At 39.0% G+C, this 17,505-nt stretch overlaps 1 protein-coding gene and 1 long non-coding RNA gene across 2 annotated transcripts in view; one reads left to right on the forward strand and one right to left on the reverse strand.

Moving 5' to 3' along the window:
- LOC149802351 (uncharacterized) overlaps positions 1-3,298 on the reverse strand; it is a 39,808-nt gene extending 36,510 nt beyond the window's left edge. Inside the window, exon 1 of the long non-coding RNA XR_016419899.1 lies at positions 2,860-3,298. This is a non-coding gene — a long non-coding RNA (uncharacterized LOC149802351). The remainder of the gene's footprint in view (positions 1-2,859) is intronic.
- The window catches only part of LOC149802350 (cGMP-dependent protein kinase 1-like), a 383,724-nt gene that overhangs the window by 85,608 nt on the left and 280,611 nt on the right, over positions 1-17,505 (forward strand). The window lies entirely within an intron of this gene.

Here is a 17,505-nt window from a genome sequence, read left to right on the forward strand (position 1 = left end):
ATTTCACTGGCCCCTTTGAAAGTGCTTTCAATAGATTGTACCGAGTCATGCGCAGGGCTGGATTAAGGAATTGAGGGGGGCGCGGCACTTAGGATGGGGGCGGTGCTTATAGATTTACAAATGCACCCCGAAAGCAGTCTTTAAACTGTCCTTTATATGTGTATAATTATCGTTAGCTATATTAGGCTAAGTATTAGACGGTTTAGACCTATACGTGGATTACTTAAACACATTTAATTTTATCCACAGCAACCATGGTAGGATACGCGTGCTCCGTATGTCTTCCTGAATCCGGTCCTAAGTATGCAGGCTTAGATGATCTCAAAACTTCTTCATTATTCTCATTATTTCTTTGTAAATTTTGTTTATTTTGTTAAAGATAAATTTTACAATACAGAGAAAAATGCAACATGCGTTGAAACTTGTCTGCTTGGCTACTATTATCTTCCCTTAGGAAAGAAGGAGGGACATCTGAAACACGTTACGGGTGTACGTCGACGGCAAAGGGGATGTCACTTCAGGTCGATAAGCTTTGTGTGATTGCGTTCAGAGCGTTCACGATGATCATTCTGTTTAGTATAGAAATCATATTTGATTACTAAAGTCCTCACTTTACAGTATACATTTTTTAATTTGTTATATCTTTTGGAGTCCTTACTTAAAAATTGCATTATGTGAACTATTTTACTGACAAAGCTTTAAAAATTACAACAAATTTAAATATTGATGGTTATAAATGACGTATTTTCTCAGCGATTTGCAATAAAATTTCATACTGTTCCCCCTTTTCTTATGCATGTAATTTTAAGCAAACTCTTTGATGCAGTTCCATGACATTTTATTGGTTGCATTAGTTCTCGTTAAATGTTTGCAGCTTAAAATAATTACTGTTATTAACACATTTGTTCTCCGGAAAGATCAAGACCTAATTTTTTGGACTTGAGTTGTTTTCAAACCAAAATCTCAGCCTTATTCTTCAACTCTGCAAGTAGGTTTTTTTTTACCCTCGTCGTTTCCAAATCAGTATGTACGCCGAATTCCTTAACTCTCAATTATTTGCAAGAGTCGTTTTCAGATCAGTATGTACTCTTAATTCCTTAACTGTACCAATATTTATTTAAAAGAATCGTTTTCAAAACACTGTGTGCACCGAACTCCACAACTGTACTCCTTATTATTTAGGATATTTTGCATTCTATTTATCATACTGGTGAGTCTTCTTTTTGTCAGCGGGGTTTGTCAACATAGTTATGCTTCTCTAATATGCTATTTTAAATACAATAAAATGCGTAAGATAGTGATAACTTTTTGCAATGATCTTTTTGAATTTATTACAACTCGTTGGTCCAAAAGTACATATGCTTTAATCGCCTATCTGATCTTTGATGAAAATATTATTGGAATCATCCAAAGTCGTGTATTGCTACAACAGAGAGAGAGAGAGAGAGAGAGAGGGAGGGGCGGAATAGTGAACATAGTGCACAGAAATAAAAAAAGTGTGTTTTGCTGGCAAACCACTGTAGACGGTAAAGTTTGCAAGTAGCAGGTGCACACATATGTCGGTATCGTCAAAGGTTTCATAACTGCTAGGGAGCTGTCTTCACATTTTCTGACAAGGAAGAACACTCAGAAAATGATTAGCTATAACCAGATCTCGATTGCTGTCTGGAAATTATGTACATGTGTTTCCACAGTACGTTCAAAATTTATGATTGAAGAATTACAGCAAGCCATCTGCACTACTTGTATAATGATATTGGTTGATTTTTAACGGTGTGTTAAATTCAGTATTGGCTTTATCAATACAGTATTGGCCTGGACGGGTGTTGCTAATGATCTTCCAGCTAAATTATTAGGGTTCCTTATTTGCACAGTGAAAAATCTATTTGCCATATTGTTTCTCTAAGTCTGATTATTGAATTGCATATTTTATATACGCATTTCAATTATATCCATCTAATTATTTATTAACCATTCTTGCAATATTTTAGGTCATACAATTTTAACTAATTTCTAATTATTGCCATGTCAGATAGCGCTATGTTAAATGACCAAACAAACCATCCCTTCACTCTCTGTTAATCACTGTGAGGCATTCATATCACTACTTCACATTATTCTGTAATCTTTTCATTTAATTTTATCAATGAAAATAGAAACTTAAGTTCCATTCTAACAATACGTACTAGAACTAGTTTATCAAACGGGAAGAATTGCGACAGGAGTTACGAAGTATGTATGTATGTATGTATGTATGTATGGATGCAACTACAGGTGGCATGTATGCATGCATGCATCCGTACATACATACATACATACGTACCTACGTGCGTACGTACGTGCTTGCGTACATACATACATACATACGTACGTTCGTACGTACGTGCTTGCATACATACATACATACATACATAGTAGTTCGATACGCCACTAATTGTAATCTGCGCAGGCGTAATAACTTTCAGTCTTTGCATTCTTGACTCCAAATCTCCAAAACCGTATCCCACTAATATCCATGTAAAATATATCAAATCGTATCCCACTAATATCCATGTAAAATATATCAAACCGTATCCCACTAATATCCATGTAAAATATATCAAATTAGGAACGCTCTGCCTTACATTTTGAAAAGAGAAACAAACTGCTCAACATACATAAAGGGAGCGCAACGATAAGACTAACTACGTTCCTATATTTTTGATCGAGAGGAACCAACTACCCATATTCCATACTAGAATAGCATAAATAATTGCAGTGACGTGTAATATACTTACTTGTATTCTCATTTATTGCAGTTCTGTGTGCACGACTTTCAGTAGCATGTATGCCAAACATTCCTTACATATTAATACTTACATTTCTTTTTTACCATCAAAAATAAGCCATAAACTCAGGAATTAGAGTTTTGTAGAGAATCGTGTGATAACTCTGTCGTGCGGCAACTGTTTCCCGTGAAAGAACTGTTTTCGATAGCTCTTTCCCGTGAGGAAAATGTTACATTCCAGCATACAATCGGTTGCGTTCGTATGAAAATGCAAATACATGTGCCTTCTTCTTCTTCTTTTTGGGTTTGATAACCATTTTGCAGCATAAAGTAGGCTATACATGGCGGCCAGTATATTTGGTGGAGGAGGAACCCGGGGAAGAACATCCGACCACAGGGAGCTACGGACATGCTTTCTCACATACCCACATTGGCCGAGCCCGAGACTCCATCCCACGCGGACTGAATTGAGATGTCAAAATACGCACCTATTATGCTTTGTTCGTGGAGCCGCACTGGCTCAGTGGTTAGCGTGCCGAAAGGGGGTGGGTTGGAATCCAGTTGGCTACCATGGCGTGTTCTTGGGAAAGGCACTTTGCCTCTGTACTAAATAATATCGTTACGCTGTAAATAAGCAACACAATTATATTTTTATTTGTAATTGTTTATTTTAAAAAAATTAAAGTTTTATTCCGTCGCAATAAACTTTTATTACTGTGTCGATCAGTCTCTTACTGCATGGATTGATGGGTTTAATTTCCAAATAGTTGGTACTGTAAATACTGCCACAACAGACTCACCACCATGGCATCATGGAAAGTCACTAATACTTCACTCCGTGACGTTTGCTCCTAGTAATTGGCTTATTATTCGGGCTAAGGAATATCTACATTGTACCGAATTCTAATAATCAGACAAGTAATCACAAAAATCTAAGAATTCCTTAAAACGGGGCGCTATAACCAAATACACAGACTCCAAATTTATTACAGTAGCACTGTTTTAATGTGTGTTACATGTTATACAGTACTCTTTTCTCAGTCTTATTTATACTCATTAATACGCAAGTCATTGGTGCGCAAATCTCCGTTTCTCGTCTTCAAAAGCGAAGCTCTGATCAGCTTTGGAATACTCGTTACGATAAACGTTACCTTACGAGCAAAACACCGACAATGAGAACGTGATTCGTTAGTTTCCGTATGCCGGACAATGAGTGAAATATGACTTTCGAATTCCGGCATAATTTATTCACTGGAAGTTCCGGTTACACTTACGTTTTACAATTAATGGTTGAAGCAAATTAAACATGACACAGGCTCTTCTATCATGTTTTCCAAATGTAAAACATCTGACTAGAATGATTCTGCGCTGACTGGGTATGGAGGAGTATTACTGCTATAATTCTATGCATATATACTCTATTATTATATGCCATATATTCTATTGTGCATTTTCTATTAGTATATGTCATGTATTCTATTGTGCATTTTCTATTTATATATGATAAATATTCTGTGTTGCTTTTGCAGCGTATGTAGGCTGTACATTCAGGATTGCATTTTGACACGTATGCAGTGGCGTCGCTATAGGGGTGCGGGGGGTGCGGACCGCACCGGGTGACACCATCTCAGAGGGGTGACACCAAAATTAAAAATTGCAAATTTTACAGAGCACACACTGCTCGGTCTAGTCGGATTTCATAAGCGGATAACCGATCATAGTTAAATACATGACTAGCAGGCACAGCAGTGGCGTCGCTAGGGGGATGCTGGGGGGGGGGGTGCGGACTGCACCGGGTGACACCATCAGAGGGGGTGACACCAAAATGACATTACTAAGGATTCTGTATGGTCTGTTACGGAAGAAGGACCATGGAGGTGACACCATGAGCTACCGCACTGGGTGACACCAACCCGAGTGACGCCACTGCACATATGCCAATATTTATTACTGAATTTGTTAAGTGTGTTACAATACTTTAATTTCCTTTCTTCAAATGCCAGGTGAGTGATTTTATGTGCATTTTATTACACACGTTACTGTTTTGAATTGTGTCTTTCCAGTTCTAAAAATTCTCATTGCAATTTCCAGATTTCATTTTATAACACACTGTTAAGATAACACTGGTAAAACATTCACATACCGAAAGTTACAAAGTAGCCCAATGAAAGTTGTCAAGTTGGGTGTTAGCATGACGCAAGATGGAATAGATTAATGTGCCTTTATGACAACGGGGGCGCCGTGATACCTGAATGAAAACAGTGACGCGGGTCAGAAATATTGCACATTTTAATAGTTGTTTTATTTCTTAAATTAATCCCTGTATTAGCAGCAGGGAAGTTCTACAGACCAGACGTTCCAGACCAAATAAAGCCTCCTACGAGAACTTTCTCCGTAGAAGCCTCAGATTTCAAAAATAAGCCTTCCTACGAAAATTAATTTGCGTAAATTCACTCCCGACTGCAATTTTTTGTGAACAAAATCAATGATTCCGGACAAGGATTTTAGGGGGGGGGGGAAATTTATTCTGGTGTCGACGAAGTTTGCAAAGATTTGGCTGCAAATTTATGAATAAATTTTATCGAGACCGATTCGATATCTACTACGCGGATCATGAAGATTAATCGTGATGAAACCGTGCGGTGTTGCCTGGGCGCGGCTGAAGAAATTTTTGAATTTGTTTATGTCCATATCGCCGTTGCACCAAGTCTGATGAATATTTCTTAGCGTGTGAGTATCGACGCCATTGAACACCGACAAAATATTACAATTGTCCCTAATTACCTTTGGAATTTGCGTATATCGCTGCGTCACGTAAATCACATCGGTGTTCTTGTGTCGGCCACGCGAGAATATCCTAGCTGGATTAGTTTGCTTATCCAGCATAACATCATCGAAAACAACAAGATTATTAACATCGCCATCTAAATTTTCCACTGATGGAGTTTCATTGATGTCTGTGATGAATTCGATTGTGCCTTCGTCGGTATTGTCGCTGAATTCCTTTAGCACTTGATAACAACGCTGATCATCAACTGACGGTGCAACCAAATACAACTTATCCCATTTTAGCCATCGCATTATCAAATTTAGCAACAGCTGCGTCTTTCCAGAACCAGACGGGCCAATAATTATCATCCTTATCGAATTCGGTAACACCGCGTTGTGTTTCGCTTGCTCGCGTCGCTTCGTGGCCGAAAAATCAATTACATTCATGTTACTAGAATATATGGATCTATATTGTGTTAAATGTCGCACGCGCACAGCTACGATAAATCCAACCGAAATCGTCACACGCAATAACAGGAACGCAATTGCAGGAGAATGCGAAGTTTGTAAGACACGCAAATTCAAATTTGTAAAAAAAAAAATAGAAGAACCGGAGGAGACATTACCGCCTCCATGAAAAATCTACCTGGGTTGCCCTGGGCGAAATATCCCGGAGAAAAGCATCTGCCAGGATACAATTACTGCGGACCCGGCACGAGGCTTGATATAAGACTCAATGATAATAATCAACCAAATCCCGACGAAGATCCAGTAAACGCCATCGATAACGCGTGTTACTATCACGATCTTGCGTATCGTAGCGGGGATTTACAACAAAGACATCTCGCTGATATTAGGCTAATTCATGCAATAGACGCGATTCCTGATAAAAGTTTCAAAGAAAAATTGGCAACTTGGTTGATAAAAGGCGCAATGAAAGGTAAATTAGTATTCGGTGCTGGTAAATAATAATGGAGCAGATATATTATTCTCCGCGAGGATTCTGGCGAGGAAAATCAGCAATTGCCAAACTCGCCAAGGCAGCAAAAGTAAAACAATCCACCGCTGAATCGTGGCTATCGAAACAGGCAGTCTGGCAAATATATCTTCCCCCGCCTAAGAAAATATCATATGCGAGTTTCTCTGTCAGCGTCCCTAATGAAGTCCATCAGGCTGATTTAATGTTTCTTCCTTACGATACCGTCGACGGAGTCACATACAAGTATGTGTTGACGGTTGTTGATATCGCTAGCAGATACAAGGAAGCGGAACCGTTATCGAATAAAACAGCAACGGAGATCGCTAAGGCGTTTAGCGAAATTTATTTACGATCTCCATTAACATGGCCGAAGCTTCTCCAGGTTGATCCAGGTCGAGAATTCCTCGGCGCGGTTACTTCACTGATGAAAAAGAATAATGTTAAAATCCGTCGCGGTATTGTTGGTGTTCATCACAATCAAGCTATCGTCGAAAGATTCAATAAAACGCTTGCAGAACGATTATTCGGATACCAGTACGCGCGTGAATTTATTCAAGATAATCGATCTCATGATTGGGTATCGAGGTTGCCTCATGTGATTAACGCACTAAATAACGAGACAACGAGAACAATAGCAATGAAACCCGCAATTGCGATTACAAAACCGAATATACCCCTAAAGCGAGGTTCCACAATTCCGCCTGTGCTAGGTAGCGTCACGGTCCGGTATTTATATAAAGAAGGCGAGGCCGAAGGAGGAAGAAAAAGAGCAACTGATCCAAACTGGAGCGTTACAACACACAAAATATCAGCCGTAACAAGATCATCGGGAAGACCAGCAATTTATTTCCTAGATTCGCTAGCGCCACAACGCGGATTTACCAAGGAGGAATTACAAATAATACCGAAAGATACTCAACTACCGCCAGCGTCATTAATGTGAAACCGAATTCTACCTAACTGAGATAATTTTCTTACTCTCGACACGGCTAAATAAACTAAATTTGACCAGGAAATTCTATCATCGACGATCCAAACTTGGCCATCCACGGTTAATCCCTGCGATGAGTGTATCGTTGTTGCGTATCCAAGTTTCCATGGCGATCTTTCTGCGTTTATCGCGTCATTAACAAGATTAATATCAACAAGAATAATATCGTTTAGTACCAAGATCTTTTCCTCTCCGCATGGTAAAGTAACACTAATATTTTGTTTCCTGGTATCAGCGGGCCTGTAACACAACGGCACCTGCAATGTTGGAAATTTCTCGCAATGAAGCTTGAATAACATATCCTGAATAATATCGCGAACAATTTTTCTGCTAGCAACAATCAAATGATCTGGACGCCACAAATTTAGAAAAATATCCATCGGAGTCTCGTCGATTATTCTTCTCATCACATCGCATTGAAACTTATTCGGTTGTAATCGAATTAATTTCTTAAATTCAGTCAGTAAAATATCATCGGATCTATAATCAGCGTCGATTTCCTCATAATAGTCAACGAAGTTCCTGAGCCATTCGTGAGGAGATTCACCATCAATCGGATCAGGCTGGCCATGATCTCCGCACATTATCACGGCGGTATTTTTCTCCTCCAGCCAGGTTAGGAACGATTTTAATACAACTAAATTTACTGTGCAAATTTCATCAAATATTATAATTCTGTTGATATATTTATTTCCCATACGAGCCGAATCCCATAATCCACCGCTGTATTTGAAATAACTGTGATATGTGCAAGAATCAACGTTGCGTTGCCTTATTTCTCGCGCTAATCTGTGAGTTGGAGTCAACACTATCATATCAGATTTCGCAAATAAATTTATCGCTCGCGTTGTTTTACCGCTACCACCAGGACCATTTAGGTAAACGAATTTGTTACGTGAAATCGGGTCAAATGCGGATGCAGCTGTCGATATTTCCTCAAATTTATCTCGATGAAATTTATCGCAATCTTCGACATCAGCGTCCTCACAGTAATCTAGGATATCCTCGTTTTTTATCCTCCAAGTTCCCCAAGAACCATCGGCGATTAAATTCTCCAGCCTATACTGATATTTCTTATCGATATAAAACGAATCCGTTGCTACCCTTACCGCGATATCAGAAAATTTGTTTATCATCGACAGTAAATTTATGCTCACATAAGCGAGCATCGATGATCTCAAATGCGTATACTGCGCTGATTCTCCGTCGAGATAGCTAATTACGGTACCTAATTTTTCTCCGTCAATAATAATATTCTCTCTGTTGCAAAATATCCCTCGTGATACCGTATCGGCAATAATAAAATCCATCTCGGCATCGTTGATAAATAACCTAGCGTGTCGGTGTTTATGATCAACGGATCCTCCTTGAGTAAATTTGCCAATTATTTTTCTTCCAATATCCTTCGCGTTTTCACAGTCCGTCGGTAGCCACACCTTAGTTTGTTTTCTATACGATATAATTGCCTCGCTCACTGTCAACGATACTAACATTGACGAATCTAGCATATATCTCAATAACACTATAGGGACCCATCTGCGTTGAGAGAAATGCCGACCGAACCAAATATAACAAATTTTATGTAAATTTTCAGCAAACTCGAATGAAGTAACATAAGCGAATCCGGTCATGACAAAATCAGGCAACGGTCCGTTAATTGCTACCCTTGTCATTTCGTTGGTGGGATGGCCAAATTTAGCAAAATAATCCGCACAATCACCATATCCGAGGAAACTTCCAGGATAGCACGCGCTCATATCAACGGATATCATGTCTTCGAAATAATACTTGGTATTCCACAATCCGCCATGGCCGTATTCGATACAACTAAGTTGAATATCAGTGAGAAATTCATTCCTTGTAGGTTTCCACGAATTTCTTTCTCTGGCAGCGTGAGCAGCAACAGATGGAACCGTAAAACAATTTGTCAGTAACTGATCAGGATTTGACGAATATTTCACCGCGATATTTCTCATCGATTCATGTAATTTTTCATCTCGGTAAATATCTCCGCGCGGCAATATAAACTGATCATACTTTTCTTCGCTCGAGAATAACCAAACCGATATTGGATCAGATGCGGCTAATATTTTGATATATCGGAACATTGCATCGGAATTGTCCTTTGCGCCATCCGCAGATTTACTATCTGTGGGATAAAATTTAACAACACGATCTCGCGGGAATATCATTACCGATTGCGACCACGCATGTGAATTATGATCAACAATTTCGATTGGAACTCCTCGAGATCTATACGGCGACGAATATAATATTTCTCCCGATAAAGTTTTCACGGTAATAGGAAATTTAAGTTTCTTGCTCAACACAGCAACATCGTCAATCGATGCGCCATCAACAACTGTCTTCGCCCACGCGTTAATTTTATTCAATCTCAACTGAGTCAATCCAGATCCACGACGAGCGTTTTTCATATGCTCGATAACGCGCTCAGCCACGCAGTTTATCATCGGAGATTCTTTCATCGCAGGTAGATTTTTCGCATCCGGGTTGTTATTTAGCCGATAAATTCCATAAACAACAGCGCTAGATGGATACGCCCTAGCATAATAAGGACCATCGATTCCCAATAATAATCCTGGCTTCGAATTTTTATCAAGAATAACATTTTTCTTACCGCCACGTATTGGATCTCGTTTATCGCGAATAATCCAAGTGTCGTCAGGCATTTGTGCGATGAATTTTATTCCAAAGATAAACCGTTCTTCCTTGTGTTCGAATTTTATATGCTCGATTATCTTCTTGGCCCGCTCTAGATTCATCGTAGCATCAACAGCGTTAGTTTTCCACGTTGACCAAACATGAATCGCTCCATCATCGAGGAATTCTCTCTTGGCGTGATCGACCTCAGGTATGATATATTCTGCCTCATCAAGATCAAATGTATCCATTATTATATTTTAGACAAATGTTTAAATTATAATGAATAAATGTTCGTGGATACCAATCGGATCAACAAAATCATGCGACAAATCCTGCAGAGGCGATTATTGCGGCGCTCATATATATGCGATTCGACGAGGCAGTAAAGGACCACAACGGTGTTTAGTTTGTCAAGTTGGCACGCGAGGAAAGACTCGATTGTGTCTGGCTTGTGGAGGGAAAAATTATCGGGAATTGCTCAGATATTACAAAAAGAAATCTTCCTCGGTGATAGCTTGCGAAGAAGATTATATTAATCGATTCAAGGCAAATTATGATTTAAACAAACAAAATATTGTATATGGAAATGAAATCGACGATTCCTGCAATGAAAATCACGCACGAGTATAGATCTCATCCTACGATCGAGGGATACGAGGCTTCATCTGATGGCGTTGTCAGGCATATCAGAACGAGGAAAAATGTTGGTAGAGTTTGCAATTCGGGTTATCTATCGCATAATTTTAGTGGGATAAATTATTTTCTTCATAAATTTGTGTTCGAGTGTTTCCATGGACTCATCAAAATTGGCCTTGTTATCGACCATATCGATGGAAATAAACTTAACAACAAACTATCCAATCTTCGCTCGGTAACTCCGAGTGAAAATTCAAAATTTGGTAATACCGGTGGCGCACGATCAGCTAAGGCGGTCAAATCGATAAATAAAGAGACAAATGAAGAAATTATATTCACGTCGATGACCGCCGCCGCAAAATATTTCAGTATTAATCCAGCATCGGTGAAATTCGCGGCAGAAAAAATAATTAACGCAGCATTTTCCTATCGATTTGGCGAGTGGATCGAATTTTACTATATTCCGATAATATCCGAAGAAAATTAATTGAATATTACAAAATTAATATGACATGAATGAACAAACCATAAGCAATATTATCGAAGCTATCGATGACCTGAGAAAGAAAAAAATAAATCTTCCATCGGAGTTGGACACAAATAAAATCCGATCCGAATTTGAGACGATTGTTCAGGGGAAACTTGAATACAAATACACGCTACCATCCGAATACAAATTAATAAAGAAAATCCAAATTGCGATGTATCAATCGTTAGCTACAGTCAGCGATGATCAAATTGAGGATTTTGTTAAATTATCGACGCTGGTAGAAAAAGCTAGATTGATTTTATCCGACGAATATGAATCAAGAAAAATTACAAGCTCGCGCGTCAGGCAGTTGAAAAAGCTAGTCGATGAGAGCAAGGCCAAGGAAATATCTTCCTGAAGAAATTCCACAAAAAAAAAATAAAAATTAAAAAAATCTTCCAATTTTGAAAATTTCCCTGGATTTTATTTATTTTTTTGGCCCGTTTTTCCCTGGCAGACAGATTCTCACGATTTGAAAATTTCCCTGGATTTTATTTTATTTTTCCCTGGTGTACAGATTCTCACGATTTCACCAGCAGATTGATACTAACAGTTTCCCCGCGGATATCAAGCAAATTTCCTTTCTGATCCGTTAGTTTGAAATTTATCCTTGACAATAATCGATTATGACATCGCAGGTAAAATGGATTCACTGGCTCTTTTATTATCAAATAACCCGGAGAGGCGCTAGGTGAAAACGAATACAAGATAAAACCCTGCTGTGCCTGATTTGACTCTGACGAATCAACATTGTAGCTGCCCTCGACAACATCCGCGTGAAGATAAATCGCGATAACTTCCGTTATATTAACGATACCTGGCGAGATATGCCGACCTTGCCCGGCGGGATCGTTATTGTGTTTGAGAATCAATTCCAATTGTACTTTTTTAGTCCACGCGGCATGTAACTTCGGAAATAAATCATCGATGGTATCAGTGACGGATTTTCTCATTTTATCAACATCATAATCGGGAAATTTGAAATTTGGTAGCGTTTCCTTGGTTAATCTAAATACTCTCATGAATTTTTGTTTTTCTCCTGAATTTTTGATCAACTCGAATTTGCTAATAGGAAGAACATAATCGGCAATTGATATATCGTCGACTATCGCCTGAATAAACATACCATGATAATATTCAACATCATTCGCGAGTTGATTTAAAATCTTCACGCGTTTGATAATTTCGCTACATGAGCCTGATTTATTTAAGATACATTCATGAAAGGATTCCCGCAATAAATTTAATTGTATTGTATGTTCTTGAATAAATTCGTCGAGGGTTCTTCTTACCAAGATACCGTCTATGGGGGCTATTATCTTAATGTGGGTAGCGTCGAAGATTTTCACACCGGGGGGAATTTTAGGAAGAGGCAACCACGAGAGAATTCTTTCGTTAATAAAAGTAAAAGCGAATATTACCAGGTTAAATTTGTGGTTATTCATGAGGTTGATGGCGCTATCGATCAGAGGTTTGTGTTTGATATCTCCATACCATCCTTCGTCGGTGGTAAAATTTTCTTTTTTTGGTTCCGGTAGTTCTGGAGGAGCTTCCTCGTACCAACCTGGAATAATAAAATCTAATTTTTTTGGTTTTGCTAGAGGTGCGATTTCAGGCCAACCTAATATGGTCCTAATCGATGATTGGTAAATATCTACCATGTACGGCGATTTCACCTCTATCATCGATGACAGTGTTGGTTCATGCGCAGATATCTTTATTCCCGGAGTAGCATCGCCGGTTATATTTGATATTCTGGTGGTAAATTCCTTATCCAGCTGATCAATTTCGTAACTGCCTGTTGGTATGCCAACGACGATCCAATCTGGCGTTCCATCGGGTTTGTTTTTGTTGGCAAAAACAAGCGAATTGTTTGATAATAATCTGCCAAATGATTTCGATCTAACATTAGGCCAGCTGTTGTAGACACGCAATTGTGTTAACGCAATTTCATTGACGCTAATTGGTGTTGGAAAATTTATGCTAAATTCTGGCTTAGTTGAGCTTAACGATATTAACGTTGTTGTCGGCGGTGTCGTGTTTGTCACGATCTGGGCTAGCTCGGACATTATTAATATTCATTTGTTCAATCTCCGAGTAAATACTTATCATTGCCGAAAATTCTAGATCGGAGATAACGCCATCATTGAGACTCTCCGAAAGCAGCGATGATAATTTCGAATACGCGTCGTTGACCTTAGTTAGTTTGTTTTTGTACAATGATAACTTCTCACTTGTGCACGAGGATATTTTTTTCGCTACGATATTGAGAACACCTGCGATTGTCGTTGTTGACGAGATTATTATCGTTGCTACGATCGGCGCGATTGTTGTTACCGCGGATAAAATTATTCCAGCACCGGCGACTACCGCAGATACCGCGTACACAGCAACGTCAATGGTAACTAATCTACGCTGGTATTTTTTTATTTTTGTTTGATATTCGTCGAGGAGTTTTTTTAGCGAATCCTGCCATGATCGCGCCTGATTATAACGGTAATCCGATGCGGTCATTTATTAGTTATTTATCTAGTCAATTTCTTTGTAAAATCAGAGTTTTTCCGTTTTCAAATAGTGGGGGTTTTTATCTCGACAACTACAGTTTCCTCTTCCTCGGCAACTGCGACCGGCTCGGGTCGACCAATTACGGCCCAACCCGATAAATATTCGAAAATTACAAAATAATACACTGGTCCCATGGTAGTTCTGCCTTCTGGTTCTAGTGTGAAATTTACGATGTTATTTTCATCTATGGAAATAACGAAAAATCCAGGATAGTATTCATAAATTTCATGATTATCGGCCGTCACGTTAAATTTTATTGACTTCGAAATAATATATACTCGATATACACCCTGAATTGGCGCGGTAAAGTTAAAAGAATCATTATCAGGTGTCCAGGTAATATTTTGTGTCCTCAGCACAAATGATACATTGCAGGAAATATCTTTTGTTATCACCTGATCTGGTATCGAAATACGCGCTAAATTTGGAAGATTCGCAGGCAACATTTTTGTGTAAATATCGTCAATTTTTTTAGTCGCATTGATAAGATCCCCGCTCAATTTTGATATTTCACCGAGGTAAACGAATCCGTCGACCTTTTCATTCACTAATGCGCGTACCGCATTAATTTCATCGTTAATTTTAGTAATATCCTCGTCGATTTTTCTTGTTTTCTCGCTGAGATCGTTATGTGATGTTTTATCGACTTTTTCGTTTACGATTTGGCGTACCACGGAGGTTTCCTCGGATATTTTAGTAACATCTTCGCTGATTTTTTTTGTTTTCTCGTGGAGATCATCGTGTGATGTTTTATCGACTTTTTCGTTTACGATTTGGCGTACCGCGTTAATATCATCGTTGATGGATTTTGTTTTTTCGTCGTGTGATGTTTTATCGATTTTTTCGTTTACGATTTGGCGTACCGCGTTAATATCATCGTTAATTTTAGTAATATCCTCGTCGATTTTTCTTGTTTTCTCGCTGAGATCGTTATGTGATGTTCTATCGGTTTTTTGAAATATTAGTGCACGTGCCGATTCAATATCTTTGTTGATTTGGGCGATATCTTCGTTGATTTTTCTTGTTTTCTCGGTAAGATCGTTATGTGATGTTCTATCGGCTTTTTGAAATATTAATGCACGTGCCGCTTCAATATCTTTGTTGATTTGGGCGATATCTTCGTTTATTTTCTTTGTTTTCTCGGTAAGATCGCTGTGTGATGTTCTATCGATTTTCTGACCCATCGCGGTATTTATTTTGGTAATTTCCTCGTTGATGGATTTTACTTTCTCGCTGAGATCGTTATGTGATGTTCTATCGGCTTTTTGAAATATTAATGCACGTGCCGATTCAATATCTTTGTTGATTTGGGCGATATCTTCGTTTATTTTCTTTGTTTTCTCGGTAAGATCGTTATGTGATGTTCTATCGGCTTTTTGAAATATTAATGCACGTGCCGATTCAATCTCTCTGTTGATTTGGGTAATATCTTCGTTTATTTTTCTTGTTTTCTCGTTGAGGTCGTTATGTGTAGTTGAAGAGGTATCGATGATTTTTTTTATATCCTCGTCGAGTTTTTTACTGAGATTTTTTGATGTATCGTCTAGTTTTTTAAGATCGTTAGTTAGCTTGGTAAATCTTTTTGTCATTCTGTCCTGAAGATCGTCGTGTAATGCTTTATCAGCCTTCAGAAGCAACGTTGCTGATAACTCTTTGTCGGTATTTTCCACATCCGCGATATTGGCCTTCAGGGGTAACTTCGCTATAATATCGGCGATATCAGCAATAGATTTTAATACCATCTCCGATTGACGAGTAAATTGACTAATATGATCGCGGTATTCGTCTCGCTTGATTATATCAGTTATTTTGACATTGCTGGTTTGTAATCTTCCTTCGGTATTTTGAAAAACAGCAACTTCGCCAGGGTCCACCTCTGACAGCGATAGAAGATTGTTAATATCGCTCTTGGTTGCGAACTTTGATAGATCGACGTCAGTCACTTCTGCCTTTTCCTTCCTGTAGATAAATCTACCGTAAATATCAACCATGATATTTATCTACGGCGTATTCAAATACAATTTTGTGATACGGACCGGATGATTTTGAAATTGCGTCAAGAATATTAATTGACTCTGGACCGCATATTGGTGGATCAGCTAATGTTTGTGTTGGAAGAGTCGAATACCAAATCGGAAGATTTAGTTTTGACACATAGCTGATAAATTCATTTGGCGGTGCTAATCCATAAGAGTCAAAGTAAATAACTTCGCGAGGATTAATCGCGTATGCAACCCAGTGCGTACCAGGGCCGGTATTTTTATCGAGATTTATTATTCCCGTCTCGGTAGGGTTTGGTTTGTCTGGTAGTTGATCTCGCATAAATACGCCTCTGAAAAATTTTATTTTTTTTTTCTTTGCTTCGTTGATTAGATCTAAATTTGAGGCTGGTAGACTCTTCTTAGGCCGGATCCGTATGGGGGGCGTCTTAGATAAAGGCCGGATCCTTTTTGTTGTTTTTGCAACATTTTCGCGATTAGGGGAGAGAAGGCGGGAAATAATCCTCCCTTTTTTTTACGGTATCTTCCTCCGGTAATTTTTCTTGTTATTGTGGAACCTATTTGGGAACCTATACCTGAGAGCGCGCCTAATCCTACTGTTTTTGCTACTGTCGGAAGAATCCCAGCTAGTAGTCCCGGAAGAGCAGCTAACGGGAAAATGCCGCCCGTTTTGACCATGTCTCTGATGGCGCCTATGGAGAGACTCACATGAACGCCGGAATTCGCTGATTTGGCCTTGGTAAATCGTTCACGTTGACCTCTAGTTAGCGACAGTTTGTTAGGTCCACCGTGAATCTGATCGTTTTTCAGTGTTAATTTCATACCGCATCGCTTTGATATCGCTGATTGGAGCTTTTTTATCTGACCCGGAGTCAGAGTTACACTGACGTGCTCGTATGGCATATTAATAATCGCTTAGTCTAAATTTGGAATTTGTCACATGTTCTCGACAGGAGCATCGATGACTCTCATTCTGCCGCTAATGCCTTCCAAGATCATTGTTCTATCGCTGAGGATTACCGCGATGGCTCTTGCTGCTCCGGTTGTGTTAATTCTAGCTTTGAAATGGATATCGACAACGGATTGTTTTACCAAATCGAGATGCTCCAGGGAAAAGTAATAGATAGGATAGCGAGTATTAAAATCTAGCTGTGATATTTGCAATCCGGTATCGATATTTTGATCGCGGCCCATGAAACTTAGCAAGCGATGATATGCGCGGGCCGTCGAATAGCTGGCAAAATCGATGGCTATTTCCTCTGATGGTTCTTGCTGGCCGTTTATTCTCAGTGAAACGTTTGTTGCCGCGAATTGATCGAATATCATATGGCTGTGTTCTTGATCGTATCTATTTGCATTTTGAAGAGCAACAAAGATGTGTCTAGGTGCCGAAGCGCCCTGTTGTGACGCAATTCGCCAGGTAAATATTCCGTTGATATTAACATCGCAGGAGTCGGTCATCGTTGTCAACCAGGACATGACGGATTTTCCGCCTTGATTCATGAATGATAATAATTTTTCTTCCTCGAGCATCGATGGAACTATCGCTGGCATCCACAAGGTAAATTTTTCAAGGACAACTTTACCGACATTAGCGGCATCCGC

This window comes from Sinohyriopsis cumingii, chromosome 3 (genome assembly GCF_028554795.1).
Source record: "Sinohyriopsis cumingii isolate HCF-2022 chromosome 3, ASM2855479v2, whole genome shotgun sequence".
NCBI lineage: Eukaryota > Metazoa > Mollusca > Bivalvia > Unionida > Unionidae > Sinohyriopsis > Sinohyriopsis cumingii.